The sequence below is a fragment of the Acipenser ruthenus genome, chromosome 11 (assembly GCF_902713425.1).
Source record: "Acipenser ruthenus chromosome 11, fAciRut3.2 maternal haplotype, whole genome shotgun sequence".
In the NCBI taxonomy this organism is placed as follows: domain Eukaryota; kingdom Metazoa; phylum Chordata; class Actinopteri; order Acipenseriformes; family Acipenseridae; genus Acipenser; species Acipenser ruthenus.
In genome coordinates, this window is record NC_081199.1 from 20,183,192 (window position 1) to 20,199,043 (window position 15,852).

At 36.2% G+C, this 15,852-nt stretch overlaps 1 protein-coding gene across 1 annotated transcript in view; it reads left to right on the plus strand.

The window, feature by feature from the left end:
• Window positions 1–15,852, plus strand: part of LOC117426642 (aryl hydrocarbon receptor-like) — a 145,412-nt gene that overhangs the window by 38,355 nt on the left and 91,205 nt on the right. The window lies entirely within an intron of this gene.

Sequence of the window (15,852 nt, forward strand, 5' to 3'; positions counted from 1 at the left end):
GAGACACATACTTTCTTTTCTTAAAGCCTTTGAGTCCCTTTATGGTTTAAAATGAGTTTTTACAAAGATAAAAGCTTCATATTATAAATGTGCATTCCATAGGTGTTCCCTGTTAATTATCCCCCGCTGGTGATGAAGTCCCCTGTGAAGGGGATATAAGGGCGACAGTCGTATGTAGATATGTCAGATTCTGGGGGTTCAGAGTGATGTTTGTTTGTACATCTAGGCTTGGACTGTAGTTTTCTTAGGACTGAAGTAATGCAAGAGATGGCGTTGAATAGTGTAATATCAAAGCTTGTTTTATGAAAGCATGGATGAATATTGAATAACAGAATACAATACATGCGATTGAAATATACTCATATGGAAATAAAATATATTTCAATATGGTGTACTGTATATGGTTCATACATACTGTAGATTTACAACACACATATGTTGGACAGTACCTACATTTTACATATATGGAGCATGTATTTTATATAACTTGAATGTATTGTTCATATTATTAATATTTTTAAATACTCTAGTGCAGTGGTTCCCAACCTGTGGGCTGCAGACCACTTGTGGTCCGTGAGTAAACTCCCAAAATTTGGTTACACAGTTCTTGCAAAAAACAATTTCTACACAATCTCACGTTGTGCTACTAATATTACTAAGCAACACAACAAATAGCTTTAACAATGTGATATATAATTATATGTATGTAGTCTGCATTTTTCCCTTTATCTGTTTTCTTTTATTATGAGTGTGTTTATAAATTAAACAGTATTACAGCTCCCTTTGATGCAATACCAAGGATCACCGCAAAAGGCACCATTAACTGAAACAGCTTTCTAATGCGAAACAAATACTAACTGTATAACTCACACATTATGAAGGCTTAATCTTGCCAAATTTCAGACTTCTTTTTTTTACCCAGCATTATTTTTAAAAAAAAAACTATATCTAGCATGCACTGCTTTCTAATCTATGCTCACTCTACTGCTTGGTTCACTAAACGTCAGGGAAAAAAAAACGTAATCTGGATATCCCAGCCTTTTCGCTCGGCATAAAAGTAGCACACTGCATTAAATATTCCTAAATAACTGAACAAAAATATATATATATATATATTAAAACCACCGTTTTAGTACTTTTCATTTTCAACAATATATGTATTGCCAGTGGTATAGGAATATACCATTATTTCAATATGTTTTTGGACAGGTTAGCTGCATATAGTAACAGAAGTTAATGTAGCTTGACTTGTGAACTATACCATAGTGTGAATGATCAATTTTAGATCAATTTGAGTTTATTCAGCCAGGGTTAAAATATCTCACAAGACTATATGCCAAAAGGAAATTCTATTAACACTACTTCTAGAAATAATGTGTACAGTCTGTTCTTGACGCTGTCCTATTTAACCAAAATGCTATAAATCCTATCGACTGCATGCCACCAATCCTGTTTTATTTACACATCACAGCCCACCAGAAGTCCTGTACACATCCTGTACACTCTCCAGTCATTTTTTTGTTTTTCAAATTGCTTCCCACCAGCTTCCCGTCTTCGTATTCCTGTGTGTTTTTTATGTGCATCGAGCGAAGTTGGCGATCAGTGAGTGCAATACGTTGAGTTAGAAATGGACAGATTAATTTGCTACACAAGGTAATGGTTGCGGGGACCAGCACGTATTTACATTTACTGGATCTGAGGATGACAAGCCCCAGTGCATTATTTGTCAGCAGGTTTTGTCAAACTAAATTCTTAAACCTGCAAAATTGAAACACCATGTATCTACAAAGCATTGAGAATATAAAAAAAAAAAAAAAATCAATTTTAAACAAAAGAAACAGGAACTTTGCCATCAGCAACTTTCAATGCGCAAAATCACAACATTCCTTGCTGACCTGATAGTGAAGGTTCAAGCCCAGGAATCTCATTAAGTTAGGTACGTTATATAAATACTTTACTTTCTACATGTACATATACACATACAAATTAGTTTCAAAATGCTGTTGTGAGAAAATGCGTGGCAAGTGGTCTGTGGGAAAAATCCAAACACCAAAGTGGTCCCTACATTGAAAAAGGTTGGAATTAAGAAATAAAGAACACTGGAGTGGACATTACGTGCAGTTTGAGGATTTCAAAAGGATTGTCCTTCAATCATTTTCACTGTATATATGTCATATACAGTGCCGTGAAAAAGTATTTGCCCCCTGTCTGATTTTCTGCATTTTTCACATTGTATTTGGTCAGATTTTTTTGTGGGTTGTAGTAGTATATAGAGGGAGTCTGAGAGAAAAAATGACACCAAAGTTTGGTGCTTCATGAATCTGCTCTGTATCAGAGAATTCTACAGGAGAATGTCAGGCTATCTGTCCGTGAGCTGAAACAAACAAGCAAGTGTACATCAGAATGGTTGAAGAACAAGAAATTTAAAGTTTTGGAATGGCCTAGTCAAAGTCCAGACATAAACCCCATTGAGATGTTGTGGCACGACCTGAAACGAGCAGTTCATGCTCGAAAACCCACAAATGTCACTGAATTGAAGCAGTTCTGCATGGAGGAGTGGGCCAAAATTCCTCCATGGCGCTGTGGGAGACTAATCAATAACTACAGGAAGCGTTTGGTTGCAGTTATTGCTGCTAAAGGTGGTGTAACCAGTTATTGAGTCTCTAATTCAACAACAAACCCATTTAATTTACATAAGTACAAAACAGAAATACTAATACAATAAGACAAATGCAAGTGGGTTATGAGTGAGTGTTTTATGGACTAATTGGACTAAACATCAAATGGACTTTCAACAAAATTCTTTAATTTCATTAACATGAAGGCAATATCTTGAGAACCATGTGTCTACTTTTGATGAAACTATATGTGGCCTTTTGTAGTGAGATTCTACATGCTGTCGATGTACTGTAGGTCACAGTGAAGTACTTTTTCAAGACACTAGTTTGTAAGACATGTAGCAAAACTTTAAAAATAGACCCAGGACACAGAAATTGAGTTTGTTTTAAAGTGGTTTTGCGCTATTTAATAATAAAACAAAACACCTAGCTCTTTTCTTGAGCACTAACTAAAACACAGGAACCTAAACTATCTTGCAGGACGGCCAAGCCGTTTACCTGCCAATTGAACAAAACACACAAACAAAACAAACCACACGGATCCCCAAAAGGTTTACACTACCGTTTCCTCTTTATACACTTGTGCACACTATCAAGCAGGCTCTCCACACAGCAGCCCCAAACAGACCCGCTGCTTTCCTTAATACCCTGCACCTGGCTCTAATTTACAATGATATGCAGGTGCAGGGGATCATTACTAATTAGGGGATCATTACTAATAAAACAATTGACAAAAATAATTAAATTCAGTCAGTGTGCATTTGCACATGGTTTTCTTACAGACAGTTGTTAGCATTCACAACAAATAGAAGCAGGGGACCTTCCCCCAATATTACCCCAATATTTATTCAGAAAAATTGGACAGTGTATTTAAATATATAATCCATTTTTTGTGTTTGTTTGTTTATAGTTTAAAAAAAATTAAAAAATAAATAAAACCTAAAGGCTTCAGACATATACCACCCCTGTAGGTCATTAACTGGCATTAAGGACCTCCATGTGTCTAATATATTTTAGACTTTTTTTTCTTTGTACAAACAATAACGTCAGGTAAAAAAAAACAAAAAAAACTCTTATACAAATGTAGTTGTGTACCATATCACTTGAATATACAAGTAATATGATATGTATAATATCTATAGTTATGTTCTGGATAAAGTGTACAGTATTCAAAAGTAAAAACAAACTCAGTTGTTCTCTAAAGCCCCAAGGGCGTATTTACTGTATGTGAAGCTTTATTCAGACCCCTGCGCTCGTTTCTCTGAATCCAGTTGTCTCCTGTTTGAGTTTAGGTCTTTGTGATGGAGGGACAGGAATACTACAAGGGGCCTCTTTAATTAGACGTCAGGAAGGGTGTCTGGGAAACTTTGCCCCCTCAGTTTCCCCCTCAGAGGGAAGGGAGCAAATGAGAGATTAGAGATGATAAACACATCAGTGTTGTCTGGAGGTCAGGAAGCTCAACATGAGATGGGGAAGAGGAGGGCTTTAATACAGGAAGTGGAACTCACAAACTGTCTTACAAGCTAAGTGGGCTAGTTTTGTGTTCAGCGAGTATGTTCAAATTACAGAATGTATAAATGACTATTTCAAAAAGATATGATGCAAGGAAAACAATGAATCAGTGATGTCTGAAATAAATAACAAACATTCTACCACACAGAAGAGTGTTTCTCCCCTATCTCTGGGGTACTGTTTTGTTGAGATTTTTGTTTGCTGTAATATGGTACGAATTATAGTTCTGTTTTCCAGCTAATTCAAAATTAAAGAATATTTAAATATTCATTTTTGAAAGAATGCTTTAACATTCATTTTGAGTAAATGTTTGAATGCAGGTTGTGAGACATTTGCTGCCCGGTTTACCCCACTCAGACCCCTTGCTTACTAAATATCTAGAGCTGGTCTTTGCTCATAAGGTAGAAGGCATGAACATTTCTCACTTCATAACTGCTTATTCTAAAAGTGCAATAAAACAGCACACCAGCAGATTGAGAGCTCAGAGGAGTAGATAATACATCAATAATGCAGTATTACAGATTCTGTCAGATTGCTTCTCGGCACAACACTGGTCACATGGGGACAGGTTTGAGGAGCGCTGCTCACTGGTCATCCAAACAGGTTTTGGGGTTTTTTTCAATGAGAATTGAAACCAATAGGATTTAGAATTTAGATTAGTTCATCATAAACCAAAGATAGTTGCTGCTATAGGGTTAAAATATCGCAGAGCTCGCATTTGCACGCAACTATGTAAAAATGGGTCAGGAAGCACAAACTGCTAATTAAGTATTGATGTGTGAAGCACAAACCAGAAATAATAATTGCGTCTGCCTGGTTAAGATTTAACCCATTAAACACTGAACAAGGATTTTTCACAATATTAAACAAAACCAAAAATAATACACATAAAAATTACTATCTTAAAAATATAGAACCAGGGCAATATACATAAGTGACAAACTCACTAGGGGTACAACAATTAATCGATGCATCGATTATTGATCATCTGTCCTTAAATTTCTCGAGCTTCAATTACATATTGGTGAATCAATGTATCAAATTAGAACCCAGTTTGAAGTGTTCTATTACCTTGAGTGTGCGAGAGTGCTCTTATGTTAGTGCTAGTACGGTAGATTAGCGCATTGCTACAATTTACATTTTAGGCCTACAATATTCTTTTTTTTTAAATATACAACCAATTCCTTAGTTTTGTACAAGGAATGTACCAGGGAAAATATCAGTAGGAGAGATTTCATCTTGAATCTAGCCACAGCGCTTCGACATAAACATTTCGATCAGAAAACTGCAAAGCAGCAGGCTGCAGCAACTCAACCTGGATTCAGTGCTACACAGAGTGACACAGGCAGAGAAAACATGTTACTTTCATTTGAAATTACAAAATACATTCGTGTTTACAGTTTTATATATATATATATAAAACTTTTTTGAAGTAGTACTTTATAGTGGTAAGTTAAAGAAAAAAAAACAAACCATTTTATATTTAATTGTTCATTTAAATATGGTGTTTCGGCTGTGCAGATGTTTAATATGACGTGCTTGAATAAAACTTTTGGGTTGTATCCGATAGTTTGTTTTTCATTTTAATATTGATGTTGTTTCAAATGTAACTATCATAATGACTGCCTGCGGTGGTTTTAGCTGCGGTTAAAGGGACATCTGATGCAGCATTCATTTTACAAAATAAATAATGACAACTTTGTACTGCGTAAATGTTTTATTTCCCCATGCGTTTTGCCATGGAAGTTTACCAGTTTCAATGTGAACATTTCAGTTTGAGCACAGGATAAGGAGCCACACCATTCAAGTGGGTATTTAAGATGATGCTACAGTGTTTGTGTGCACAATTGTATTCAATTGAAGATGATCTCTGCAGAAAACAGGTTGGAAAAATGTAGCGTAGACTTCGTCATAGAACTCTACAAGGTCTTTCACAGCGGCACATGTTTTAATAATAGATTTCTGCTAGTGTATCACAGTGGGGGAGGTGTTGTTGAGAGACTTGTAAACACCAGAGTTTGATACGTAAACATTTAGCAGCATTAGAAACTGATATTATTTGGTTTTGTTAACGAGCAGACTGAGGCTAAATCAATGTTTTTTGCAGTACCATGCAAGCCCAAATTTCCCACCGACTGCATCAGCAGCACTGGTGTATATTGTAACGCTCCATGAAAATAAACAGGTTCACACAGGCAGTATTCGTCCAAACTGTTTATTGTGAACACAGGTAAAAGAAATAAAAAGAAAAGGACCGCTGTCAGCCGCGGATCACAGCAAAGAAATAATAATAATAATAAAATAACTCTATTCTCAGTCTCTCACTTGCTGTCCGCTTCACAGCGCTGTTTCTAAATGATTATGACAGACAATATGTTCTTGTGTGAGTATATATTTATATTAAACATTTTCCTTCATATAAAGCCACATTCTTTTTTTTGTTTTTTTAAATAGGCAGTGTTAATCACATGTATGTCAAACTGTATAACAGAGCAAGTGTAGTAATAAAATATTTTTAAAAAGTCTTCCGATGCTGTCGTTAGTTTAGACTTGACTGTAGAAAGCGTTCAATAACTCCTAGTTATCGACAGCATTTTGCTGTCATTCACTCATGAATAGCAGGTTGACACTCAGGGCCGATGAAAACTTTATGCTAATGAGGAAATCATTAACCTTTCTCTCAGTTCGTTAAAAATATGCCTTCATAGACGAAAATCGCTGGGATTTAATGACACATCTGAATTGTCTCTTATGAATAGCAACTGCCGTTAAATAGGCCGCTATGGACAAAATCCGATCATGTACTTTTCTCATTTCGACAGGCGTTAACCCTTTATGAATAGACCCTTAAATCACTTAAAACCACCACATGAATCAGCACAACAGTCTGGTTTGAGGACTGCATGGCAGAATCACTCAGCATGTCATTGAGGTGTGTTTTCTCTCTCTCTCTCTCTCTCTCTCTCTCTCTCTCTCTCTCTCTCTCTCTCTCTCTCTCTCTCTCTCTCTCTCTCTCTCTCTCTCTCTCTCTGTGAGGGGACGCTGTCATGGCATCTGTCTGCCTGCTTCCGACTGTAGCCAGTGCCATTGTCTCACACCTTTCAGGAGAACTAAATTCACATTTAAAATAAATAAAAATGTTTCAATACTATTAAACTTTATAAATCTTAGTATCAGATTAAAAAACAAAACAAAAAACATACCAGCTTATGTCTGACTCATTTGCTTCATCGCAGACAGCAAGGCCAAAAGCCTGCTGTTTTTTTAATTTTTATTTGAGTTGGGTTTTTAAATAGAGAAATGAGTCCTCTGAAGTCTTCTGAGAAGCGCTGACCCCAGGCTGCCACAGGTTTGGAGTGCAGCTGCCCTTTCCTGACAGGAAGTGAGGAAAGTACTGTTTGCAGATTTATCCGATCGCATTTCTTTGGTTGCGTGCCTAGGACTAAACTAGCAGTAAAAGGGTTCAATGCCCTTCCCTGTTTGAGATTTATTTAGCCAAGCTTTTCAGAAGGGCAGACAAGGCCGCATTGCCAGTCTGTCAGCGCGAGTCTGGGTTTAGGGTTTCCTCATATTGTTCAGTCTTTGTCTAAAATAGCAACAAAGCTTTAGTCTGGTTTGTTTGTAGTGTCAGGACGAACATGGGTTTTTCATGTTTGAATATTCTTGCTAAATTTAAAGGAATATTTAAATATTCTTTAGTTTTAAATTAGCTAAAAAACAAAGTAGCCTATTATTTTTGCTACTTTACAGTAAACAAATCTCATGAGTAATATAAACCTGGAGCCCCATCAAATGACCTATTAACGAGAAGAGAAACACTTTTCTATACAGTATTAGTGTATTTATTTCTGATGTATTTTATGCATTTGTTTCCTGGGTACACTTTGATGCTCCTAAAAGAAATTTGAACAAGACATAGTTGAGAAATATATTCCCCAGATGTATGACCCACAATGTGTGAACTGAATGCAAATGTCTGTGAAATCCTTTCTTATCATCATTGCATAGCACTTGCTTTAAACTTGCATTTTATAGCTTTTTATGTCTTGCTTTATCCTAGCATAATCCTGGCATTTTTTTGGTTTGGGAAGGCAGCTCAACCTAAATATGAACAATTGAATTTAAAATCAATGAACAACCGTTTCAGCTGATGCCTTCATCAGTGTAAATTTAACCTCCAAATTATAAATATAATAACTATTCAACACTTTGAGTTGTTTATAAATGCAACTTAAAACATTTCTCCCTAATTGATACTTGTTTGATAATGAGATTCAATTGATTGTTAATTTGGTAATTGGATTTGGGTTTTGCTCTTTTGTTCCGCTTAGTTCAAACAGTTAAAGTGTTGTTGTGAGTTCCTCAGAGTTTAAGTTTGAAATCCTGCATACAAAGTGTCTGTTGTAAGTGAAGATGGTGAGCGAGGATTATGATTTAGATATAGAATGTGAAAATGGCATTAGCAAAATAAAAATGCACCAGGAACGGAGAGTGAAGTTATTGATTGTTTCGCCAAAGCTAAAACAGATGAAGACCTAAATATCATTGCCAGCGATAGGTTTTCAAAAAGTGCACAGGTAAAATGTAAGTGGGCTGTAAGCTTGTTTTGAATGAAAGAAAATACATTATGAAATTGCTTTTGTTCTTGAATCTGTCCAGAAGAAATAACAATTGGGATGTTTATGTGGAAGTGAATTTGTAATTATGAAAACTTTTTAAATTATGTTACTGTATAATCGTATTACTTTTCCTTAACAATAAGACCAAATTGAAATTGCAAGCCCTTTTCTAAGTGTTACGTTTGAAATGTGTAATACTATAATTAACTAATTGTTGAAAGGATTGTTGCGAAATAAAATGGTATTTGCTTTTCTGTTGAATTGTTCTAACTGTGGTTTGGTTGACGAATCAACAGTTTTCTGTGGATTCATAGCACAAACAATTTATCTGCCCCGCACTCCCCTTCTCTTTAAAGTATGAATACATACTCTCCCATTTAATGTTTGCCTTTTAACATCATTTGGTCTTTTTATGCATCATACAAGTAGCCCAACAGCAACAGTTGAATTAATATAGAATTAATGAGCAGTGCTATTTAGACAGACTGTTAAAATAAACACCAAAGAAGGAATACAAATAGATAATATGCCTTACGAATGATTTCATTTGGACACACATAACCCCTTAGGTATTTAGTACTGTAGTATATTGAATGACTTTCAAACAGTGAATAAAGTGCATTGTATTGTGTCATGAAAAAGACATTAATTAGTTAAGAGGAATTTGCAGTTTTATTCTTGGCTGACTGTTTGTGGCCTAACATGCGGTTGTCACGAGGCCCATTTACTAGGCTAGGATGTTTTCTTTTCTGTATAGCTTATCCAAACAAACACAAGCTGTATTTTTTTTTTTTTTTTTAGTATTACTACAATAAACTTCAGTATTATAAAAATATTTGTATGCTTCACAAATAAATCTATGCTTTGTCAATGGCCTGACAACTCAGAAGCAGACAAGTCTCTAGCACTATCCATGAGACCACGTCACCACAAGATACAAGTAAAAACCCTACACCACACAACCAGCATGGAAAGAAAAAAACAAGAAAAGGGCCTTTCATGTAATGAATGGGTACATTAACAAGCGCTAAACCAAGCAAGGCTAAATGCATACAAGGAAAGCAAAAACATGTTTATGTTTTTTAAGATAGCCAAATGCTTGTTATGTTTTCGTTTCAGGTTGAATTTATTCTCAACTTTACAGATAACTTTTAAATTACTTTAAAATTACTAATGATGTTTTGTAAGTTGAGGTCATTTTAACTCAGTAATAGTTACCCACACTCTTCATGGTGAACACAATAACTGCCTTGATTTTGGACAAATCTTCAGCAAGCTTTTGACATTTACTCCTAGCCTCCTACAGACATTTCGGTTTGCATTTGGCTGTAATCTGATATACTCAATGCGATTATGAGGACAATCCGAATGTGCCTGCACTAGTTTTACCCTGTTTTAATCATGTAGTTTCCCTTTATTAATCCATGATCCAACCCTGATTTGGCCTTCATTTGCTAAATCATTACCAGACCATGTTTGGTATTCATTGTCAAACCATGGAGTTCCAGAACACAGTTATGCATCACAATCAGTCATTGTTTTACCAAATGTATGGGTACAAGAAATTTAAACAGGAATTCAAATTAATGTAATTTTATTCAAATTAAGTCATTGAAATATGTAAAAACAAAGCTATTTTTTTTTTAAAATTCTCGTCGCCATTGGCCTCTTTTCGATGTCTCTTTCAAAGCCCTGTATCAGTAACCCGATCAGTGGTCCTCCCATCTCTGGCTTCCTGACGTGGGCGTGTTTTGTTCATTGTCTCCAGAGCATGGAGGCACTAGATGTGGGCGCTGTTGGCAATAGACTGGAACATGGTGGCTGCTTGCTTCCAGACTCCTGAGGAATGTCACAGCTTAGAGTCTTACTGTCAATGATGCAAGTTTACTAGCCTTTGAGTCGGACCTGATGTTTGTCGGAACATGTCTGAAATGCTACACACATTTTTAAATGTAGTGCCCATGGCTACAGTCAGGAACAGTGCCAGAACATGCCATGAGTGCTTCCCTGCTCGGCTCTATAATGAGCACTGAACAATTTCTGAACACCTGTTCAAACCTGGGTCTCTCTCAAGTCAATTGTTCTGAATTTTCTGATGGTTTTGTGATATGGACCAATGTCTAATGGGGTCTAGGTTATAAGACTAGTGAATTAGCCCACAGCTCCACTTCCAGCTTTTAAATTAAGATTGTATTTTGATGTAACATGAATAAAGAATGGCTGAGACAGGCAGAAGTAGACCCTTATATAAACTGTTTTTCTTGTTATTTAAAAGTAACCCATGTAAAGGAGTCCCCAAGTGGCTGGATGTAACAAATGGGATCGGAGGAAGCCTGTTGAACCTTGAGTTCTCCAGAGCTGTGTGGGGAATTGCTGCAGTGAGGGAACATCACTGGACATTCTAGATTGGGGAGAAAATCAGGAGTAAAATAATCAGCACTCTAAATTTATAAACAAAATAATAATAAAAAAACTGTGTACAAGCTATGAATATGATGTGCGAATATACAGAAATGACACGTCTTAGTTTTTTAAACTCTTACAATATTCTCTTAGAGCTGGTGGTAATCTGTGTCAGTAATGAGTGGCATTGGAATCATTTTCATTGCATAAAAAAAAAAAAAAAAACCTGCTGCAAAAATGACCTTCTAAGCAGGGCTGGGAGTGAGCGGATTAATGCAATTCCTTTCAGTTCAGTGACCCGAAGTGAAGCAGAGCTACAAGGAGAGCAATCCACACTTCCCAGTGGGACTGTGTACACAATGTCGATATTGGCTCATGCAATTTCTGCTTATTTTCAAATTCCTTCAGTGTCGTTCTACGTTTTCAAAGCCTTTGACAGAAAGTAGTTTGATTTCTGAAAGAAGGCAAACACCTTCTTAATAGGTTTGTTAGTTTTGTAACCTTCGCTGTTTTTCACCTGTCATCAAAATAGTGCCAATAAATGCTTTGCCAGTAGGCCTGCTTTGTTTTGCACTGACTATGTCTGTGTAATTTCACGAATTTTGACCTTCATTCTCTGTATACAGTGAATCAAGCATTAGCCCAGATATAGGGGGAGTTAATTACACAGCCTGGAGGCAGCAGCAGTAGAAAAGAAAAGCGTACTGGAGTTCAGTTTGAATATAAGCCTGCACCATGGGTTGAAGTGAAGGCCAGACACACAGCCTTCTCTGGAGAGTGTCACCTTTCCCCTCCCAGACTCTTCTGGCCCTAGCTTGGGGGCACAACCTTCCCCATGTGTGACATTATTTTAATTAAATGGACAGAGGTTTGTGTGTGACTGTGTGAGGTTGGTGTTTCCTACTCCTGGTCATTTTTGCAATATTGAAATCAATTTGTATTGCCCTTTTTATAAGGGTATTTAACTTGGCTTTGAAGAAATGTATTATAATGGTGCATTGTCAAACATTCTTTACCAGCCACATTAAAGAACAGAGGCTTCCTCCCCCCCCCCCCCTTCATCTCTGTCAAACAGACTGCACACACAAAATCATGTAGACAACCGAATTGTGTGAGCTTATTACTTTGTGTGTCAAAGGAATGCATTTCCTCAAATTGCCATTATAAAACTTTACCACAGTAAAAGCATAGTGAAAACATGGCAACATAAGCATTGTAAAGAATAACTAGGCATGGTAAAGCCTATTAATAAACATGGCAAACCAGGGTAAACTATGGGAAATGCATAGTAGAAAAGCACGGTAAACTTGCCTTGAAAAAATAAGGCAGCCAAATAATAAAACTAGCAACAGAAACCAAACAGAAAGATGAAATGTGAGGCCTTTCACAGGAAGTACCCATGTTTTGTTGTTTGTAATCATTATTTGTTGCCATGGTGTTTTAAAGTAAGATGCAACACCTAATTTCCTATTAGTTTTCTTTACATTTCCACTTACACTTGAAAAAAATGCTTTTGAGGTTTTGAAAGGCACTGTTTGTGTACCACAGTAATCGAATAAACAGTATCAGCTCTTCAAATCTATTCTCTCTATTAGTTTTGCATTACCTGTAGGGTTTACCCTTCCCAAATGGACTTTAATCGCAATGCAGACAGTGGCAGATCACAATTGACACACACTGTTAATCTGTTGCCATGCCAAGAAAGTACCTGACAACACAGTATGATCTTGCATCAGGACCGCAATGTTCCAAATCCATTGTGTTGCCATTGCTGGTAATGCTGTGGTCTGCTGATCAGGGTTCTTCAGGGTAATACACTGGGATTATAATTAGATTCCAAAAGGTTTGTCAGACTAATGTTTTTGCTTTAGAACTAATGGAAGAGGAAGTGAGTTTGAGGCAAAGCTATATGCCTCAAAACATTTGTACTACTTACTGACAGCTGTTTCAGTCTTTCTTTCATATTTACATATAATTGGAATTCTTTAAGTCCGCTGGATCAGATTTTGTCATCTGCTCTTTTCAATGCCCCAGCATTGCTTATATCAGATGTAACATGTTTTGGTTTAGAAAAGAAGTGACAAAACAGACTTAGCCTTGCTGTAACACTTACAGCCTTTGACTGCTATGTTTATAAAGCAGCCACGGAAGATGGCTTCAAAGCCAGATATTTGCATCATGTTTAAACCATGCTCTATTAAAATGCTCAACCCATTAGCTATTGTAGGAACACAGCATTTCAGAACATAGGTGCACATCACAGACATCATGTTATACCATGAGTGACCATGAAACAGTCAGCAATGGTGCCATGGTTTTCCTAATGACTGGGATTACATCTAGAATAGCCATATTTATTTTTTATTATAGTTAAAAAACAGCAGATCCTTGCAGTATCTGTAACTGCCTCATGGATTCTTGCTACAGTATACTCAGTCCTGAAACTTGCCTTATATAAAGCTAAGCAGGTTATTCAGTTGAAACTAATGTGTTTAATTTGCACAATAATTGTTTAATTAGGGCAACCACAAAAAGTTTCTGAAATTTGTATTCTATATATAATCCAACCAAGTTTGGACGGAAGGACTTTATGGAATGCCATTTTCTCCTTTTTCTGAACAGATCTAGACACGGACATCACATCACACAAACTGCATTTTAATATATGTGATCAGGATAATAGAAATAGAAAAATACTCCTCTTCTTGACATGCTGTGCCCCCTTACACAACTTCTCCCTTGCTGTAGTGGCACTAAAATGATGCACTGTGTCTTATTTAGTTAGAGGATAAAGGGGTTATAACATGTTTACTGTGACTGCACAAATACATCCCAGTGGCTGCAGGCCTAGAGATCTGATAAGAAAATAACTTGAAAAAATGTTCTCCAGTCCTATGGTGTTTTAAGTAAAGGAAAGTAGAACAGATTCACGGCATATTAGCTGAAATATGGGCCCTATACTCAAAACATTTTTAACCCATATGTCCTGAATTATTTTTGTCAACCTGAAGAATGTGAAATTAAGTTATATAATTAAAAAAGGAACTCAATTGAGTATACATGAGAACAGGACAAAAACATCAAAAACATTTTTTTATATATATTTGTACTATCTCAGACTGAGACATAAACACACCTTATTGAACAGTCCTTAAAGGTTGCTGAATAGAGCCTAATAATACTGAAATTGTTACAAGGTATTGCATTTTTTCCCTTTACCTAAGCATAACCACAACAAACTGTGACAAAACAACAGCACAGAAATGCCGATGTTCAAATTCACTTTTTCAAAACAAAAGCACATTCTGATGTGCAAAGCTGTTTTTGAATGTGTACAGAGGAGAAAACAAAATGGCAAAACATATGGGCCATAGCAACACAGAAAGACACAAACAAACCTAAACTAACGATACAAACTAACTAACAAATGTCTCACAGCTTCCAATAGTGCACAGATGAACAGTGTTTTTTTTCATGTTTGAATATTCTTCCAAATTCAAATGAATATTCAAATATTCTTTCCATATTGAATTAGTGGAAATAAATATACTATTTAGTACCATAGTACAGTAAAAAAAATCTGGTGTAAAATAAACCTAGATGCCATCAAATTATCTTCTTAATTATGTTCTTCATTTGCCTTAGTTACTGCTGAACATAATGGTGGTCTTTAAATGTGCTTGGCTGTCCGTCAGTAACTAAGGCCGAGACCATGCAAAGCACATGTTACATATCCCTCCAAATTCAGTATAGCTGAGTATAACTGAAACTGCACATAGAGTTATAATAGAACTTGTGTAACTGCTCAGCTCAGCTTTGTCTTCATTTTTCACAGGTTGGGTAGATTATTAAATTACTGAATTACAATAAAGAGCAGCTGTACGTTAACTGGGATTTTAGCAATTAAAATATGTACTGTCTCATTACATACTACCCATTGATATCCTGTGAAAATGAACACCTGAGTTTTATTGATTGCTTCATTTTATTCCTTTCTTTATTCCTTAGTTTTCTTTATTCCTTCATTTCCTAGACCTTGTTTTTTTTTTTTTTTTATCAGCCATCTCTGTTTTGGCATGTGAGAATTCATGAATGAGTTAATGGCGTATCATACACTTTGGCATGTGAGAACTCATGAATGAGTTAATGGAATATCATACACTTTGGCAGGTGGGTATAGCAGTTGGTGTTCTAGAACCATATGGGTGTTTTGGAGGAAAGCCCCACTGCAAAGTTCATTTTCATGCATTACAGATACAGTACAGTGTGGTAATGTAAAACTGCAACAGACAGTAACCCAGCGTTCCAATCACTCCTACCTCTATAAAACCTTAGCAACTGCATAGCAAAGTATAATAAAACATAGTGAAAGCATATTAAAGCATTGGTAAGCATTGTAAAACCCAGAGAGGTATTGCAGAGCATATTACATGCATGGCAAGCCATAGGAAACTAGGGTAAATTAATAATACAGTAGTCTGTGCGTGCAGGAACACCTTCTAAGAGAACACTTCGCCTAGGAGAACACCCGTGTGGTGAAACTGATTTTTCCTATTGTAAATGCTCCAGGTAAAGGAACAGGAACTTTGCTTAAAAGAACACCTTCTTGGCACCGACAGCGATTGGTTCACAATGGATATAGTACTTTTAACCTGATAACTCAGCATCATCAAACTTAAATTAAAGTGGTTTATTCAGTC